General features: G+C 38.1%; 1 protein-coding gene across 1 annotated transcript in view; it reads right to left on the reverse strand.

Moving 5' to 3' along the window:
- The window catches only part of NPAS3 (neuronal PAS domain protein 3), a 1,134,041-nt gene that overhangs the window by 618,140 nt on the left and 497,055 nt on the right, over positions 1 to 18,846 (reverse strand). The window lies entirely within an intron of this gene.

Genomic DNA, 18,846 nt, shown 5'->3' on the forward strand with positions numbered 1-18,846 from the left:
CAACACTACTTCAATTACCTTTTGAGAGATCTCTATTTGCAATTGTCTTATGGCACTGCTTCTGGTAGTATATTTTTGCTACAAAAAATACACTAAAAACTGTCTAATTCTAATTAACATAATTTTGTAAAAACACCTATAATTTGCCAATTATTTTTTCCTGCTGGCTAGTTTGATGATTCTGATATTGATAAATATGGGTGTGCTTCAATCACATTGACCTACATTGATATTTTAAATGCCAGGGAAGCTTCTGAATATATTTTCAGCATCTGTTAATGATTTAAAAAAAAAAAAAAGTACAATTTGCAAGGCAAATGTATTTATCAAGCTGATCTCTTGACCTAAGGTTTTGGTGATGTTGGTTGAGAACTTTGGGCATAAGCACTGGCCTTAGGACTTTTCTGTCTTTGAAAGTTTAGTTGTGTTATTTTCTTTGGCTTCGAAAAATAACAGTTAAAAAAAATTATAGGATAAATATGGAAAAGCAAAAATCATGCTAGCTTGAAAATAATTCCTTTAACAATAAAACGATTACAAATAAGCAAAAAGAAATTCAAACCATTAATCACCATGCACAGGCAAAAACGTAAATGTTGCTAAAGAGAACAAGCTAGAAGATAGGAAACCTAAGCAGGAATTTAGGATAATACAGTAAGATTTTGGTTCTGATTTTGTGATGTTACATTAAGTTTTACTCCACACTGTTTTTTACACTATTACTAAACACTGTATTTTACTTTATTTCTGGATACTGCAAATAGTGACATTAAGTGACTGTTCCGGAGGAAAAGAAATATATACTACGCCCCTTTAGTAAAACTGTTTTTAAATTCTAATAGAATTTCAAGGTTATTATCTATTTCAGATCAACAGTGGGGGTCAGAGTTCACAGCAGCCAGAATTTACAAACCTCCAATGGGTTTTGATTGACAGCAATCAGCATCTCTTCAGCATCACTGAGGGAACAAAGTACAGGTCAAGACAGCGGGCGATTTCATCTGTCATTTTTAATTATCTAAATGATATTCACAGACAAAACCTTTCCCATCCATCAGGGCATCACATTACCATAGACAATGTTTGTTTAAAGAAGAGGCCATAAAATCAAACAATTATGAATGCAGACAAGCCTCGCTATTGACTGCATAAATAATCAAGCGAGAGTTCCAAAACTCTCTGCTAATGAATTGGTAGATTGCTGGCAGGAAGTGGCAAGTAATAATATAGACAACAGTCTAATGTTCTTATTGACTTTTACTAAAGCTTGACTACAGTCGCAAAGATTCAAAAATGACGTCAAGTGAGGTTTCCATAGGAGCAGTATTGATAGCAGCACACAGCTAAAATACAAGTAGTTAACTCTTGACCTTATGGTTGGACCAGAGATCCCTCGAGAGCGCTGAAATGCTAGCAGTATAATACATCATGAACTGAGCCAACAGCCGCCGGGTCCCTGACAGCATTACCACACAGGCAAGGGAACCTTCTTTTGCCATTTATAACACAGTAATCTCTAATCATTCAGCTGCAACCCTGAAAATTAACTTTATTTCAGTTTGTTAGATGAGTAAATAAAGTGGTCCCCTTCCCCCTGCCTTGCTTTTTGCACAGAAAAAGAGGAGATACTTAGAATATATGAAAACTGAAAATATATGTAACTGGTAGTAACTAAGAGAAGAGGAAAAACTTGTAACAGAGACCTTGGACCTCAGAATGGAGAAAACATTCCAGCTGAATTCTCATGGCCCACCAAGCGCATGTTATTTGCCCTGAGTAAATTACACCTCATGGCAATACTATATGTACAGAGTAGAACTGCTCCATAGCGTTTTCAAGGCTGTGACCTTTCTGAAGCAGATTATCCGGTCTAACTTCTGAGGTGCCTCTAGTTGGGTGTGAACCACCAACTATTTTGCTAATAGCTGAATGCTTAACTCTACATGCTACCCAAGGACTCCATACTAGGTACTTACTGATGGACAATGTCTGTCCTCTCATTAATGTATACTACTCTTAGGAGCTCTGGTAGCGTAGTGGTTACGAATCAGGCTGCGAATCTTAAGGTCAGTGGTTCGAAACTACCAGTTGCTCCACGGGAGAAAGATGAGGCTTTCTACTCCCGGAAAGATTTACACTCTCGGAAACCCTGTACGGGGTCGCTATAGGTCGGAACCGACTCGACGGCACTTAACAACAACAACAACAACTGTTAGAAAAGCAAATTAGTGACATCTGTCTTTGCATTTTAGCAGCACATCTTTAATCCTTCATTTCACTATCTTCACAAGGAGTCCCATTTAACACCCATCTTCTTTTTCCCTTATCAGAAACACAACAACTCAAGCTTAACAGACACCGGTTTGATGGGTTAAGGAAGTCATCAATCAACAATGCTGCAAATTAAGTAAAACATCTTGACATGTTCTTGTTTGTTGATAAGTGCCATGGGGTCACGTCTGACAGGGTATCTGAGCAGAGAAATGGCTAGCGGATTTGAACCTCCTACCTTGTGGTTATCACTCCAGTGAGATGGTAACTGATAGACATTAGCCACTATTCCTCCACCTTTCACTTTTCTCAACACATACAAAATATCACCGTATTATTATTCTACAGAGCCACCATGTTCCCCAGGGATATATTTACTTAGAGAAAATATGTGATCTATATGTTTGTGAGAACAAAAAAGTTCTTAGCAATATCACAAAAGAATATATTCAGTGGGAGTACACAGTGTCTCTAAGGCAAGAGTTCATCCAAGTAAACATTGCTTTTACAGATGCCTAGCAAATCACAACCCACCACCATGACTTTGAGACCTATAGGATCACTTTCTGCTATTACCTCAGGGATTTCAAGTGTACATCTTATGATCTGAGAAGACACAGTGTAGTAGAAAGCGAAAAAATCATGGGCTAGATGATGGTAGAATTCAACAGGCAGAAGACTGGATATGAGGTAGAGGGCAGGATTATACAGGCAGTAAAATGTTAAACGGAAATGTAAAATGCAAAGACATAATCTCATCTATTAGACTCTAGTGGTTTTCCAGGCTTCCAGACTCCTGTGAAACAGAAGTAGTCATAATAAATAGAGAAAAATGTTCTAACAGTTTAAAAAAAGAACAAATGATATTAATACAGGTTATAGGCGGATAAAATCCTAGCTCCACTTTGAGCTTCAGTCCACTTATTGTTAAATTATTATTGCCTTATTTTGATTATATTAAAATCTCTCTACCAAAACAAAGCCTAATGACTGGTATCTGACAGATTTAGGTGAGATCTTATCTTTATCACTTACTAATACATGACCTAGACCCTATTTCTATTATCTATAAAATGGGAATAATAACAGTTATTTCTTTGGGTGGTTGTGACTATAAAGAACTCAGAGATCATCTGATAAATGCTCAATACATGTTAATTCCTTCTTTCCCCCTTTGGTTTGTATTCGTTTAATAAGTGTATATTGTAATCCAAGGGCAATTTTCAGAGCAGAAAGAAAAAGAGTTTGCTTTTTACTGCTTGTGCAAAATAGAATATGAAACAAGGGGGATTGCTGCCGGATATTCTTTAACAAGTGAGATCATCCTATCCAAGCACGCTAACTAACATTCACAAAACCGTTATAATCTCAGAAACTCATAAAATAAGAATTTTACTCATTTTTAATTTGTAGACTTCCTTAAACTGAAAATGTCAACCTTCCTCTGAAGCTCAAACTCCAGAATTGTTTCAGTTGCTGATTTATTAGAAAATGTTTTCATTCAATAAAGAGATCACCTTCATCAGTACCACTATTATCTTATTCATTTGAAATTCAATTAGCCTTTTATAATATGTGGTATTCTTGAGATAAAGTCTATCTGAGAGCTTAATCCAAGACTCTTGCTCCCATCAATGCCTGCAATAGTAATAAACATTTCTCTGAAGTTTTGGAACAGCCAAACAGATTAAATGGCATCCTGTAGGATTAACTACAAGGCTATTATCATCTGCTTCATTTTTTGCTTTCCCTACCTGACCAAAAACTTCAACACAATGCCTTCTCAGACCTGAAAAAATATCACATTTTTCTCTCTCTTTCCCTATCACTCAATCAAAACTAAGAAGAGTCTTTTGACACAGAAGGAACCTGAATTAAATTTAGCAATGTTGGTAATGAATAAAGATGCGGGTCAAAGAACAAGGACTTCCATTTCTCTGTACTTAAATGTCTACTGTTGTTGTCAGGTGCCATCGAGTCGGAACAGACTCATAGCAACCCCATGCACAGCAGAACGAAACAATGTCCGATCCTAGGACAACCTCACTACCGCCGCCACACTTGACGCCATCAGTGATGTCACCTGGCTGATCCATCTCGTTGGGAGTCTTCCTCTTTTTCTCTGACTCTCCACCTTACCCAACATGACATCCTTCTCCAGCGACTGTTCTCTCCAGACAATGCGTCCAAAGTAGGAGAGACGAAGCTTAGCCATCTTGGCCTCCAAGGAGCACTCTGGTTGCACTTCTTCCAAAACAGATCTATTGGTTCTTTTGGTAGTCTATGGCACTTTCAGTATTCTCCTCCAACACCACAACTCAAAGGCATCCATTCTTCTCCAATCTTCCTTATTCACTGTCCAGCTTTCGCATCCATATGAGGTTATTGAAAATACCATGGCTTGGGTCAGGCACACCTTAGTCCTCCGTAGTCTCTTAATATTTGATGTTTGCTTTGTTATGATATTTATATGATATGTAATATATGATGTTATGATACTTCTATGCCATAACATTTCCCTTACTGTTACATTGGTGGATATTAAGTAGTTCAAAGGAACACATAGCATAGAAAGTTGATCTTGTTATTAAGTGCTATTGAGTTGGTTCCAACTCACAGTGACCCCATGTGGGGTTTCCTAGAAATGACTGGTAAACCACTGACCTTGCGGTTCAAACCAACCTTGTGGTTCAGTGCATTATCCCACAGCATCACACCGGGACTTCAGTACAGATGGTAAAGATAGCTGAAGAACAAAATCTTCAAATGTTTCAAGATGCATATTTGTAAAAGAAAGTAAGGGCATATAGAGTACCTTTTTAGATAATCGTTTTAAGATGAAGAACTTTTCATTATATAGCAAAAATGAGGTGGAAATTCACAATTATTTTAATTTTGAGAAAATTCAGCATGATGATGCAAGAAAAACGGGTCACGACCCTTATCTTAGCACAAATGCTGAAGATGCAATGGAACATGCAAACAGAAATAGACTCCCCCCCCATTTAAAAAATGGGAACACAACAGCATCCACAAAAGTCTAGGCATTTTCAAGGCAAAGATTAAACAGAAGGAAAACGCATTCAGAGGGCAACATCTATTGTCTATGTACTTGGTGCAGCACACCCTATACACTGACTAGCAGACCTGCCCTCATCTCTTTGTATAGCAGCAGCCAGAGCTGGATAAGATCTATACAGTAATAGGGGGATGAGGTGTCTTTGGATAAGGTCCAGCATCTTAATTCCTCCTGAAAGAAATATTGCTGATAGAAATATTGACTGCTAAGCTAATCTGAAACAAGAACATGTTCCTTTCTCTATCACTCTAAACCCTAGTACAGTAAACCATTATCTTGTGGTACAGTGGGATAAAACACTGGACCATGAGGTCGGTTTAAACTCACAAGGCTGGCAGTTCAAACTCACCAGCAATTTCAGAAACTCTTAATAAGGAGTAGCTATGAGTCAGAATCAACTCCACAGCACTTAACAACAAAATCTTTAGTAAGGAGGTAGTATTCTTTCTACCCCTTTGCTACCAGGAATTCTGATTGCATCCTTGCCCAGATGGCAAAAGACACAGAGAAATGGGTACCATAACCCTACAAGCAAGCCAATTCTTTTCAATCATACAAAATTAAAAGTAGTCAAAATAACAAAACTGATCATCTTCTAGCAGTTGTATTTGTAATGTCTTCCTGCTAATCTTAGTTCAGGAGCTGCCAAATAATGTGCAAGACTGCAAGGTCAGTTTGAGCCACAAGGTTGGTGGTTCAAACCCAATGGTGGCTCCTCAGAAACCCTATTCAGGGTTGCTATGTGTCGGAACCGACTTGACAGCACTTCCAACAACAAATATCCTCGTACATCCAGATTCTGTGAATACTGTGATATTTCTCTTTTTCTAACATGAGGCATTCTCGATGACATCTGAAGAATAAAATTCTTTCCATGGAACCACATTCGGTTGACAGATGACCATATGACACCCTTCAAACAGTACAATATGTCACTATCAGAATGCGACTGCTGGGAAGTGTATATTCAAGGTAATATTTAATGTTCAAGTCAAAACATAATGGAATTGTACCAGCACTTAGTATGAACATACATAAAAAGAGTAAACAGCATGCCTCATTCAAAAGTTATTTGTGTGTGGTTTCCAAAAAAAAAAAAGATAAAGAAAACGCGTTATCTTTTACCAAAGAACAACAGGGAATCAAGTTTTAGCTCTAGAAATAAATGTAAAAACACACTACTAAGCATGTTTTTATCAGGTTGAAGACAAATCAAAATAAATTTAACCTCTTTGTTTCATCTTTATGTCACACTAAAACGTATTCAATAAATGGAAGATGGTGGTGCTTACCCCTAGCAGCAGCCCCTGCTAAATTCACTCAACTCCTACATGAGATGAGGGCTACATTCATTTAACATTGTGAGTGAGAGTGCTGAGGGAAGAAATGAAGTATCTTGTGCTTTCACTTAGAAAGTTGAACATAAACTTCACACACAATTCCTTTTCCAATGACATTAATATTTGTAGGGTAATTCTGGAGCCCTGTCTATTAATGGTGATTCCAAACTGTCCTAAGAAGACATATTAATGTCTAAAACAAAGGGCCCAAGGTGGAGAATTTTGTCACATTTGTTCCATAAGACTCTAAGTTTTGTTTTCTACATGAATCGACAATGATCACTTACTTGATTTAAAAAGGCATCGCTGTTTTTTGCCTCCCCCACTAGGTCTTGTTATGAATGTGTTGTGTATCTTGTACAATAACAAGATATCTTTTAAAGTGTACAATTCCCACAGTGCCCTTCCTAGGAAATGTGCCTTTTCATTCGCTCTGTGAAGCTTAAGGGTCTATAGCATAATCAGCATGGTGTTTGCCACAAAAGGTGAAAAGGGGGGTTAAAGTGTTAGTAATGAGGAAAGTAGTAACATAACTTATCAGTTACAGAGTCCTAACCAGTGTGCTTTATATGGATTATGGTATTTCATTCTCATATTGCTACTGTAAATAAATATGATTACCTCCTCCAAATTTGAAACTTAAGAGCCTGTCTTCTCAACCACTACTATGGAGCCTAAGTTCTATGTCTGGATTCAAATTCCAACTTTCTAAATGAATTCGAACAAATGACTTAACTTTTTTAAGCCTTCAGTTCCCAATCAACAAACGAACATTCAGATGAATACGATCTTTCTGAAGCACCTATCAGTCCCATGCCCAGGGCCTAAACCACTGCCTAAACAAGCTCTCACCACTGTTTCCCAGAGACAGACACACTCACTGCCTGCTTATGCTTCCGATGATCACTTCCTTTATTTCGCCCTCATTTGCATCCCACCCCCACCCCCCAGATCTCAACCATATCTCCAGATTTGAAAATGGTCAAGGCTGCCCCCTGCCCTCAGGGTAAAGTGCAGATAACCCTAAGTATTGTTATTCAGTTCCAATTGAAATTCTCTCTAGACTCATCCCTTGTTCCTCTTTACCAACCATGTAAATGCCTGCCCACCTCTATAAAACTACATTATCCTTGAAGGCAGTAGATGTCTTACTCATCAATATTTCCAGAACCCAGATCCATGTGATAAAAATCAGAAATGCACTGGACCACAAAGTCAGTTTGAACCATAAGATTGTTCAAACTCACCAGCTGCTCCTTGGAAAGCCTATACAGGGTTGCTGTGACTTGGAACCAACTCAATGATACTCTTTACAATACATGACAAATACTTTCTGAATCAAAATGAATCCAATGTTATCTTTTCTACAATCTCATACTACATCCACAGAGGACTATTTCCTAAATCTTTGTAAAGCACTGAGCATTTGCTCAGGTCATTCTCTCGGCCTGGAACATCTTTCCATTCATCTCCACTATGCAAAATCACACTCATCCACCAAGGACCTGTTCTAAGATTGTTGTTGTTGTTGTTGTTAAGTGCCATCGAGTCAGTTCTCACCCATAGCAACCCTGTATGGAGTTCCTGAGGAGCAGCTGGTGAGCTTGAACTGCTGACCATGTGGTTCAAATCAACTTGGCAGTCTAGCACATTAACCCAGAGTGCCACACCAGGACTCCATTACCTATAATACTCCATTACCTATGATACTGAATTCTTCACTGGGGATCCTTTATTCTTTGTGTCTTCTAGAACACTTAATTTTGCTTTCAGTACATTTTATCACATTTATTCTGTATATAATTTTATGTATTTTCTTATATAAATTTTATGTATGAGGATGAGTCAAAAATTATCTGCAATGTAGCTGTCTAATTTATTTGAATCAACTTTTATAAAAGACAAATACATCATTTTCAACATAATTCAATACATTTTGTCCATCTGTCAACAAGCTTTCATATTCCCTTATTAAAGAATGTTTCAGACTAAGCTGTGAGCCACAAATGCACCTCTGTCTTCACTTCTTCATCACTGATGAATCTTGGTCTTCGAAGGCCTGCTTTCAGGCAACCAAACAGGTGAAAGTCCAATGGAGCAAGATCAGGACTAAGGGAAGTTTTTGCAGAGTATCAAACACTATGGACAGACGTGTGTGGATGTGCACTGCCATGCAAGGTCACAAGGCCCCTATATATCAGACCTCTCTGCCTTTCATCTGAAGTTTAGGCTTCAGATCTTCAGTGAGGATCTGAACAAACACTGTTGGTTGTTGAATGTATTTCCTGATAGTGTTCTAATCTAAAACTGAAAAACATCCGTTTTTCAGATAATAGATGACTTTGGAACTTCTTTTTCAGCAGGCAATTGAGGATGTTTCCATTCCGTACTGTGGTGTCTACTCTCAAGCCCACAGTAATAAATCCATGCCTCATCACCAGTAACAACTTCTTTAAAGAAACTTTCACTTTCAAGTGTCAGTCTAAATCTTGTATGCAGATGTCTGACGCTTATGTTTATGCTCTTACATGAGATGTTTCAGTATGCATTTCACACAAACTTTTCAAAACCTAAGTATGTCGTGGGTTATTTCATAGGCAGACACCTGGCTGATTTACAAATGATTTGCCACATAATCCACAATATTCACTCGTTTGTCTGACAATCATTTTACAAGTGTGCACAATGTTGTCATCAGCTGTGGACGATCATTTTAATATAACCAGAGTGCAGATAATATTTGACTCACCCTCATACTTATTTACATAATCCTTCCGTGAATGTGAAAACTTCCACTAGAATGTGGAAAGATTACAAGTACTCCCTGATATTTCCAACAACCAACTGCAGGGCCTTGAACTCATCAAATAATTATATAAATGCATACTTGATAAATGAGTATAGAAATCAGGGAATGAAGAACAAACAATCGACTCATTAACAGGCCCACCCTTGTGATGTGACATTCACCCTCACTCCAGTCTGTCTCTGTCACCCTGGGGACTAGGGGTTCACCTTGGCATTTATTCCTTTTCTATAGCTCCCATTCTTTCTGCAGAATTTGGAGGTAAACAGGCAGCCCACACAGACTTTGAAACCTGGATGAAACCTGGAAACCTGGCTGCATGGGTTGAATGAAGGCAGGCATCTGCATTGCTGAGCTCTTGAATAACATGTGATATCCTAGGTGAATCTCCTTACAAGTTACAAGGTATATGTGCCCGACAAATAGTCAAGTACTGGACTGATTGGCACAGAGGTTCTCTCAAGGTAAGCTCCATGTTTCTGAATTTTATCCCCATGAGGGGGAGAGAATATATTTTTTTTCACTAGTGTTCAGTTCTACCCTAAGCAACAAACCTCAGACATTCAGGCTGTCTTCATGGGAGCCTGACTAGTCATTCCTCTCCAAGACAGTATATTACTGGTCATACAACCCTGAAGTAGCTTAATAATACCATTATTCATGATTTAGGAGACACCAAACTCTTGGTCCCAAACCAACCAAACCAAAGCCATTGATTGCCTTTAGTCAACTTTGATTCTTAGAGTGAGCTTACAGGCCAGAGTAGAACTTCTCCCTTGGGTTTCTGAGGCTATAAATCTTTACGGGAGCAGACAATGTACGTGCAAATCTATGAGGGGGACTTCAAAACATTAGTGGAAGAATGGAATTAAAGGATAATGGAATTTTTTCATGACCTTTCTGAAGCCCCATTGAGTTGTATCAAAGTTAAAGTTATGAAGTCAATCCCTAGTCCTAATTTGGAATTAAAGTGATTTCAAGCCTTAATTCCATGTTGGCCCCTTTACTTCAATGTAAACGCCTAAAGCTAAGATCAAAGGGTTGGACCACATCAGCCCTGGATGCACATTAGAGCAACAGGAATACCATAGTCCTGGTCACAGCCAAAACTGACAGAACACATTTTAAACCTGCATACTTTCTTCACCAGATTATCTACATGCAAAGAGAAATGGCAGTATACAGTTACTGATAGAACATGAGGATGCCTACCTGATTCTCATTAGAACCAAGCACTATTATTTGTTATCTTGCAAAATCTGTGTGCTTAATTAACGATACTCAAAACTTAATAAATGTTTTGTAATTTAAACGCAAGTTATAAAAACAATAATGTAGTGGGGTAACAAAACTGTTGGTAAAATCAGGTTCCAAATACAGAGATTAAAAACAGACAAATCACACAATTCTTTACTCCTAAACCTAACCCTCTTCATGGAGTCCTGGTGTGGCATGTCAGGATAAGCACTGGATTGCTAGCTACAAGGTCAGCAGCAGTTCAAAATCACCTGTCACTTCTTGGAAACCCTATACAGGTTTGCTATGAGTCAGAACCAACTTGCCGGTACACAACCACCACCACTTGATTCATTCATCAGAAACTAGTGAAGCTAGATTATAAACAAATGATTGAAACTGAAAGCAGCTATATAATCTGGGGAGTCCCTGAGTGAAGCAAATGGTTAATGCAGTTTGCTGCTAGAGGAGAGGTTGGAAGTCCAAGTTCACTAGACACATGCTGAAGAAAGACTTAGCCACATGCACTTCCTAAGATCAGTCACTGAAATCCTTATTGAGCACACTTTTTACTCTGAAGCACATGGATTGTTATGAGTTAGAGTTCACTCAAGGGCAATTCATTTATTCAAACTGGGTCTCAATGCATACCTACTTATCGGTGCATACAGTTTTCACTACACCATCTTCCTCCTACAATGGCAATTCAGAAAACCAGTTGTTGTGAATGCTCAAAACCTATTACTCAAAGTATGCAGAATGGTCTTCCAGAAATAAACTTTCACAAGGCCAAGATCACCACTTCTGACAGCTGCCTTAACAGAGAAACCCAAATATCGAGTCATGCCTCCGCCTGCTCAGACCCTGAGAGCTGTGTTGATTTGGAAGCCAACTGCTGGCATAACCTGAGCAGATGCAGGACCCATATGTGCAGCTACAGATAAGATTTCCATAGCATTGGCATCTGGATGTCAGCTTTCCTTTCCTGGCTCCACAGATGAACATTCTGCTAGACCTGATTGTTTCTCTGCTGGGGGCCAGTCTACTGCCACCTTGTTGTGATCACCAGTACTGCCTAGACTTTTCTGCATTTGGAGACATAAACCAGAAAGCCACCTGATTCTTCAGCACTCTATAAATTTATCTGTTTCACCAGCTTTATGTGCCTACAGGGAATAAGTCTATCAGGAAAAGCTTTAACAATATCGGTAGCATTTCTTCAAACTTTTAATTATTATTTTTTTAAGTTCCACTGATTTAAAAAAAAAAAAAAAAAAAGGAGTGCAGTAATATCTAACACAGGTAAGGGTAAGCTTGTATTTATGAAGTACCACATTTCCAGCAGGGCAAAATTAGCATAAAAAAAAGAAGCACCATGACAGATAAATGTGCATGTGTGTTTCTCTGAATCCACTGCCGTTTCCTAACTGTGTTGGAAAAGCTGTTTGTCACAGGGATCTACATTGGAAAAAACAAAGAGAGGATCTCCATTTATATATCACCTCTGCTCACATGCTTCTTTGCAAATGAGCCACTGGGTGAACTTTCTCTTCCAATTTGGAATAACAAAATGATACAAAAATTCTTGCCAAGTGTGACCCATCAGAAATTTAGAATATTCAAGCCTTCCTCAAGGGAGAATGACTAGCTTGATAATAAATCAGCAATGGGCAATGATGGGTCCTCCTGCTCAAGGTGCCAGCTATCCCAGAGCAAAAGACACTGCTTCCTCTTCAGACCAAACCTACCTCCTCCTAACAAGAGTCTCATTCCTGATGTCAATGTGTCGCCCATGAATCAATGGAGAAGAAGTGGGAAATATGAATTTTATTTGGCTGATCAATTAGATGCCTTGGGGATAAATGTCTTTTTTAATCTATACAGCGATAGTTGAGAAAGAATATAAAACGAATTGAAGGTTTATATAAGGATTGCACAATGGAATTGGTTTTTTACGAATACTCACAAAAAATAATATTGCTGACTGATTTAAAAAACAATTTCACCTCAACATTAATTTTTTACATGCCCATTTTATAGAGTTTGAATGAAAATATGGAATTAAAATAGACACTCAAGTTTTGGGGTTTTTTTTCTTTTACATTTTAAGGTAGTACCTTCATTCGAAAATGAAACAGAAGCAATCTTGTTAGCTATTACAAACAATTCAAAATGAAGGTGATGCTACAATGTATTTTAGCAAAGAATCATTTATAACTGGTGTTTTAAACTTTCTAATTTATACAACATGAAAAATATCAACCACTGCTATTTTACACTCATGAATTGATACAACAAAAGCAAATACAGCCATGTTACTCTTTCAGTAATATTATGTGGATCTCTGTCTGTCTGTCTTTCCATTTATCTTACTCTTGAAAATGGCTGGCATGTGCTTCATTTCCAGTAGTATCTTCTGGCAGAATAATACATGTAAACAAAGCTACAGGTTATAATATGCCTGTAAAAGGAACATTTAGAAGAATGACATTTTTGAGGTCTGAAAAAAACAAAAATGAAAACCACTAGAAATGTTTTAGAAAGATTTTCACTAGAAACTAAGGAATGTTTAGCAGATTTCTGGATGTTGGAAAAGTATTTCTTCCTTTGTTTACAATTCTTCCGAAGTGCATTCATATAAAGCCTTTACATCCAATTGTCCCTTCTTTAAAGGGGCTTGACTTTAGCACAGTTCATCATCACTCTGAAACAGCAATTAAAGGTATTTATAATTAGGACAAATGAAATGTAAATAAACAGAAAATTAAGGGGAAACCGACATTATGATGAGACTGTGTTTTCTTTAACGACCTCCTGGCTGAGAGACACATTGTCACATAGGGGCACAGGGACTTGGGTGCATAATGCATTAACCCTAGCATAAGTCCAGCACGTAAATGTCTTTTTCCAGAGATAAGAATACACCTTGGAATCATTTAGCATCAATGACTTCTTAATAACACTGTCCCAAACAGAAAAGATAATTAATGATCAATCTGTCAGAAGTTACATGTATTATTTAACACACATGCAAGCCAATTCTATAAATGTACTGCACACTACTCACAACACAATACTGTGGAAGACAAAGGTGAAAATAACACAATCCTCGTTTTCAAGCTGCTTGTAATTTAGTAGGGAAAATACAGCATGTATGCATGCAATCACCTTGGAATTTTTTCCTCCTTCCCCAAAACACATGGGTATGTTCATATATTCCCTAAATGGCAGAATGCTTAAATTTATGTTGATTTATATTGCACGAACGATACAAACTGAACTCTTTGCCAACAAGTGGATCCCAATCCAAAACAACACTCTAGGAAAGAGTACAACTGCCCGGTAGGGCTTCTGAGGCTGTAAGTGCTTAGAGGAACAGATTGCCCCATCTTTCTCCCACAAAGAAGCTGATGGATTCCCACCAGCTCCTAGTTCGAAGCCAGGCATCTGAACACTGCACTGCCTGGGCTCTTTACATGAATGATAAACTGTTGTTAAGTGCTGTCGAGTCAGTTCCAACTCATAGCAACCCTGTATAGGGTTTTGAGGAGCGGCTGGTAAGCTTGAATCGTCAACTTTGTGATTCAAACCAACTTCGCAGTCCAGCGCAGTAACCCACGGCACCAAACCAGGACTCCAAATGACGAATTGTTGTTATTAAGTGCCATTGAGTCAGTTCTGGCCCATAGCGAGGGTCCCTGTACAGGGTTTCCAAGGGTGTAAATCTTTACGGGAGTAGAAAGCCTCATCTTTCTCCCGCGGGGAGGCTGGTAGTTTCGAACCGCTGACCTTAAGGTTCACAGCCCGATTTGTAACCACTACGCTACCAGAGTTGATGAATAGTATACTATTAATTCTACTTCCTAAACTTTGTTGTTCTTCTTCTTAAGGGCTGTCAAGTCGACTCCAACCCACAGCCATCCTGTATACTGTTTCTCAGGTAAGGTCGAACAAACATCAATTTGCAGTTTAAATGGCTTTGCAATCTATAGCATTAACTTACAGTGACACACCAGGACTCCTCCTAAACTTTAATCACTTGTAAAAATAATCATTGGAATTTTTTTTTATCATACACCAGGACTGTAATTTTTGTATTATAACTAAGTTACGTGGTTTATATACACATATAATACAGCAAAAAATGTATTTAATTATATATATATGATACAACAAAAATGTATTATAAATTCCTTGAGAGAAGGAAGAGCACATTCCCGTGCTTTATACAAAGGGAGTCACACAGTTTGAAGGAAAATGTTATTAATAGATAATGGAATTTTTAATAAACTTTTAAAAGCTTTCTAGGAACACTTGTTCAATGTTAATATACAGATTCTGCATTTTCTGTATGCCAGCTAACCTGGCTTACATTTTGGAAGAGGTTGACTATACATATTTTCTGAAATGAGTAACCTCAGGAACTTCAGGAACAATGAGCAAAAGCTATCCCCTGACAACCTCACCTGGCTATTACAATAATTCAGAAAACTCTCCAAGGATTACAGATATACGATTTAGTAAGTTAGATATTGAATGAAATATGCGGGTAAGTTATAAAGTATGGCTACTACAGTTCCAGTTCATATACACACAGGTGTATTCCAAGCAAGACATGTTTCAACATGCCTCTGTGATCGGTGAAGAGCTGCAGATAAGTTTTCCCAATAATATACTTGGTTTAGTCTCATTAAGGTGCCTTCAAAAATCAAAACAAAACAACTATGTCAAATCACAGCAATGGCTTCCGAAGGAATTTGCTGGGCTAGTTCAATTCAGAGAGGTCAGCTCAGAAAGTTATGATGATGACTGATTTGGGGACTCTAAGGGATTATCTTGATTTAAAAAATATATACACACAGCAATCCTGGGGACTTACTATAAAGAAGTTATAAGAAAATGGAAAACTACATTGTTGAGAAAAGGGCTAGTAAAGTGGCACCTAAAAACTCTATTAGGACAATGCCCCTGTGTATTCTTCATGGGTAGCAAGGGCTTTCCGATGAAAACTGCATTGTGAAAACTTAGTCCATCCACCCTACAGCACTGATTTCCCCCCCTCCGGACTCTTTTTGTATCCCAAATTCAACCAATACTGAAAAAAACAACAGAATTTCAGTTTCTTGGCAATGTCAAAACTAAGGTTTTGAGACGGTGTCAAAGAGCTTCAAAGGAAGGTTGGTGCTGTTTCGTGCCTACCAGTCTGTTCCAACTCATAGCGACCCTGTATAGGATTTCCAAGGAGCAACTGGTGAGCTTGAACCACAGACCTTATGATTCAAACCAACTTTGCATTCCAGCACATTAACCCACAGCGCCACATCAGAACTCCCAGGGCTCCGCATACCCTCAATCTTCAGAAAGTGACATTTCTATCTCTCTAACCAGGGAAGGGTTAGAGAGCTGGCAATACCACCTTCACAAGTAAACAGACCTAGATGGAAGATACTGGGAGAAAAAATAACTCTGCATTTTGATACTTCTCTTTAATAAAGGTTTATTTTGTAGCAGTACTTTCTGACTTACTTTCATCAATATTATACCCTGCCACCTTGGATTAACAACATGAGTTAAACAGCTAAAGAGTTATGCCCATGTCAATAGAAAATACAACTTGATTTTTTTTTTTTTTAATGACCTAGATTTTAAACAGTTATTGTCAGTGGGTATGACTAAAGGAGAAAATACAGCATGCAGCTACAAGCAGAGTACTCTTTCTCACCAATATTTTCATGTGGGTTGCCAGTCTTTGGGAGGAAAATTACTTTGTGCTTTTTAAAGCTTCTTAAGTTCTTCAGAAAATGAGGCTAACCTCCCCCAAACATAGTTGGATGGAGTTTCTATTAAATGCAGTTTTGTTGATGTGGCCAAAAAATAATCCTCCCCCCTTTTCAGTCTCTGCAGGCTGCCCGGAGTCTCCATTTCTGTTAATGACCTATTGCTTCTGTCTGATTCAATACAGCCCACCGGCTATGGAAATGGCAAGTCTCAGCAGGAGACAACAAAATGGTCAGCAAACAGGGCTGAGCCATGTCATTTTCCTCAAATACTTTCCCAGCAATGAAATGACAAGCTTTAAAATGTTGTCTCCTGCTCAGGGCAAATATTTCTTTATTAAACAAAAGTGCATGTCCTCTAGTTTCCATTCAAACCATAGTTTAAAGTATGCCACTTGAAAAACTTCAACTGTAAAATAATTTAATACCTAATATTTCCCTGATATTTCCTTTCTGTTTCTATCCCACATCCGCCCCAGGGCTCCAAGTCCAGCTGTGCCAGTTACTACAGCTAGCTGCACAACCTCAAATCATGTAACTACTGTAAGCTCAGTTTCTTCATCCTTAAAATGGGAAAAATAACAAGACCTAAAATACATGAGTCAGGGGCTGGACTGAGACGATGCATATAAAGAGCTCATACTATGAGTAAATGGAGTAAATTCCAATAAATACGTGTTGATACATATTATTATTCACAAATGTTTGCATAGTTCTACATTGAAAGCTGTATCTAGAAATTAGCATCAAATTGCTTTTTACCACAAGCTATTTTGACCTTTCAAATGTTAGAAGACCCAGAAATTATCACACTTCCCTAGATTATCTTTAAAAGAATGAGTCACCCAATGCAGAATCTTCATTCTTACTTAAATAGATTACTTCAGATGCAAAAGTGATCTACAGTTTGCAATGAAGACTCAGGAGGAGCAGGAACAGGTTCCACTGATTTCTGTACAGGGCATGCGGCTTCTAAGTCTATCCTGACTAGAGAAGGGGTTGTTGTAATGAAGTTGGAAGTTATTTCCTACCTGTAACAGCCTAAGTCTGTTGTATTCTCCAAGTAAAGTCAAGTTAAATGATTAGCAATTAGTTACCAATCTGTCACTTAAAGTCTCCAAACATGATTAGTAATCTTCCAGTACAGAGAATTTGACCATAACTGAATTCATAGTGTGTGTGTGTGTGTGTGTGTGTGTGTATAATAAAATATAAGCCCATGGAGTCGGTTCTGACTCATAGCAAGCCTGTACAGGATTTCCAAGGCTGTAAATCTTTATGGGAGAAGAAAGTCTCATCTTTCTCCTGCAGAGCAGCTGGTAGTTTCTAACTGCTGACCTTGTGGTTTGCAGCCCGATTCGTAACCACTACGCATATGTATATATATATATATATATACACACACATATATATGAATATATATGCGTACATATACAAATACATATATGCATATATACACATATATATATATATATATATATATATATATATATATATATATATACACACACACACACACATATATATATGTGTGCTATAGAGTTGGTTATGACTCATAGAGACGCTGTATTGGGTTTCCAAGGAATGGCTGATGAACTTGAACTGTCAAACTTGCAGTCCAAGCTGACTTTGCAGTCCAAAGTATTAACCCACAGGGCCACACCAAGACATATGAAGATATGTTGTTGTTGTTAGGTTTCAACCAGTCAGTGCCAACTCACAGTGATCTGATGCACAACAGAACTAAATGCTACCTGGTCCTGAGTCAACCTTACAATCATTGCTACACCTGAGTCCATACCTGCTCCCACTGTGCCAATCCATCACACTGGAGTCTTCCTCTTTTTCCCTGGCCCCCTCCACTATACCAAATATAATCTCCTTCTGCAGTCACTGGTCCCTCCTGACAATATGTCTGCAGTATGAGAGATGAAGTCTGGCAATCCTGGCTTCCAAGGAGCACTCTAGACGTTCTACTTTCAACATAGATCTATATGTCATTTTGGCAGGCCATGGTAATTTCAGTATTCTCCTCCAATACCATAACTCAACTAACTGCATCAGTTCTTCTATGGTCTTCCTTATTCACTGTCCAACTTTCACATGCATATGAGGTTATTGTAAATACCATGGCTTGGGTCAGGTGCACCTTAGTCCTCTCAAACTGACATCTTTGTTCTTGAACACTTTAAATAGGTCTTTTACAGCAGATTTGCCCAATGCAGTATGTCGTTTGATTTCTTGACTGCTGCTTCCAAAACTGTTGATGGTTCATCTGAGAAAAATGAAGTGTTTGACAACTTCAATCTTTTGTCCATTTATAAAGTTGTTTACTGG

Source organism: Chrysochloris asiatica, unplaced genomic scaffold (assembly GCF_000296735.1).
Source record: "Chrysochloris asiatica unplaced genomic scaffold, ChrAsi1.0 scaffold00017, whole genome shotgun sequence".
Lineage (NCBI taxonomy): Eukaryota > Metazoa > Chordata > Mammalia > Afrosoricida > Chrysochloridae > Chrysochloris > Chrysochloris asiatica.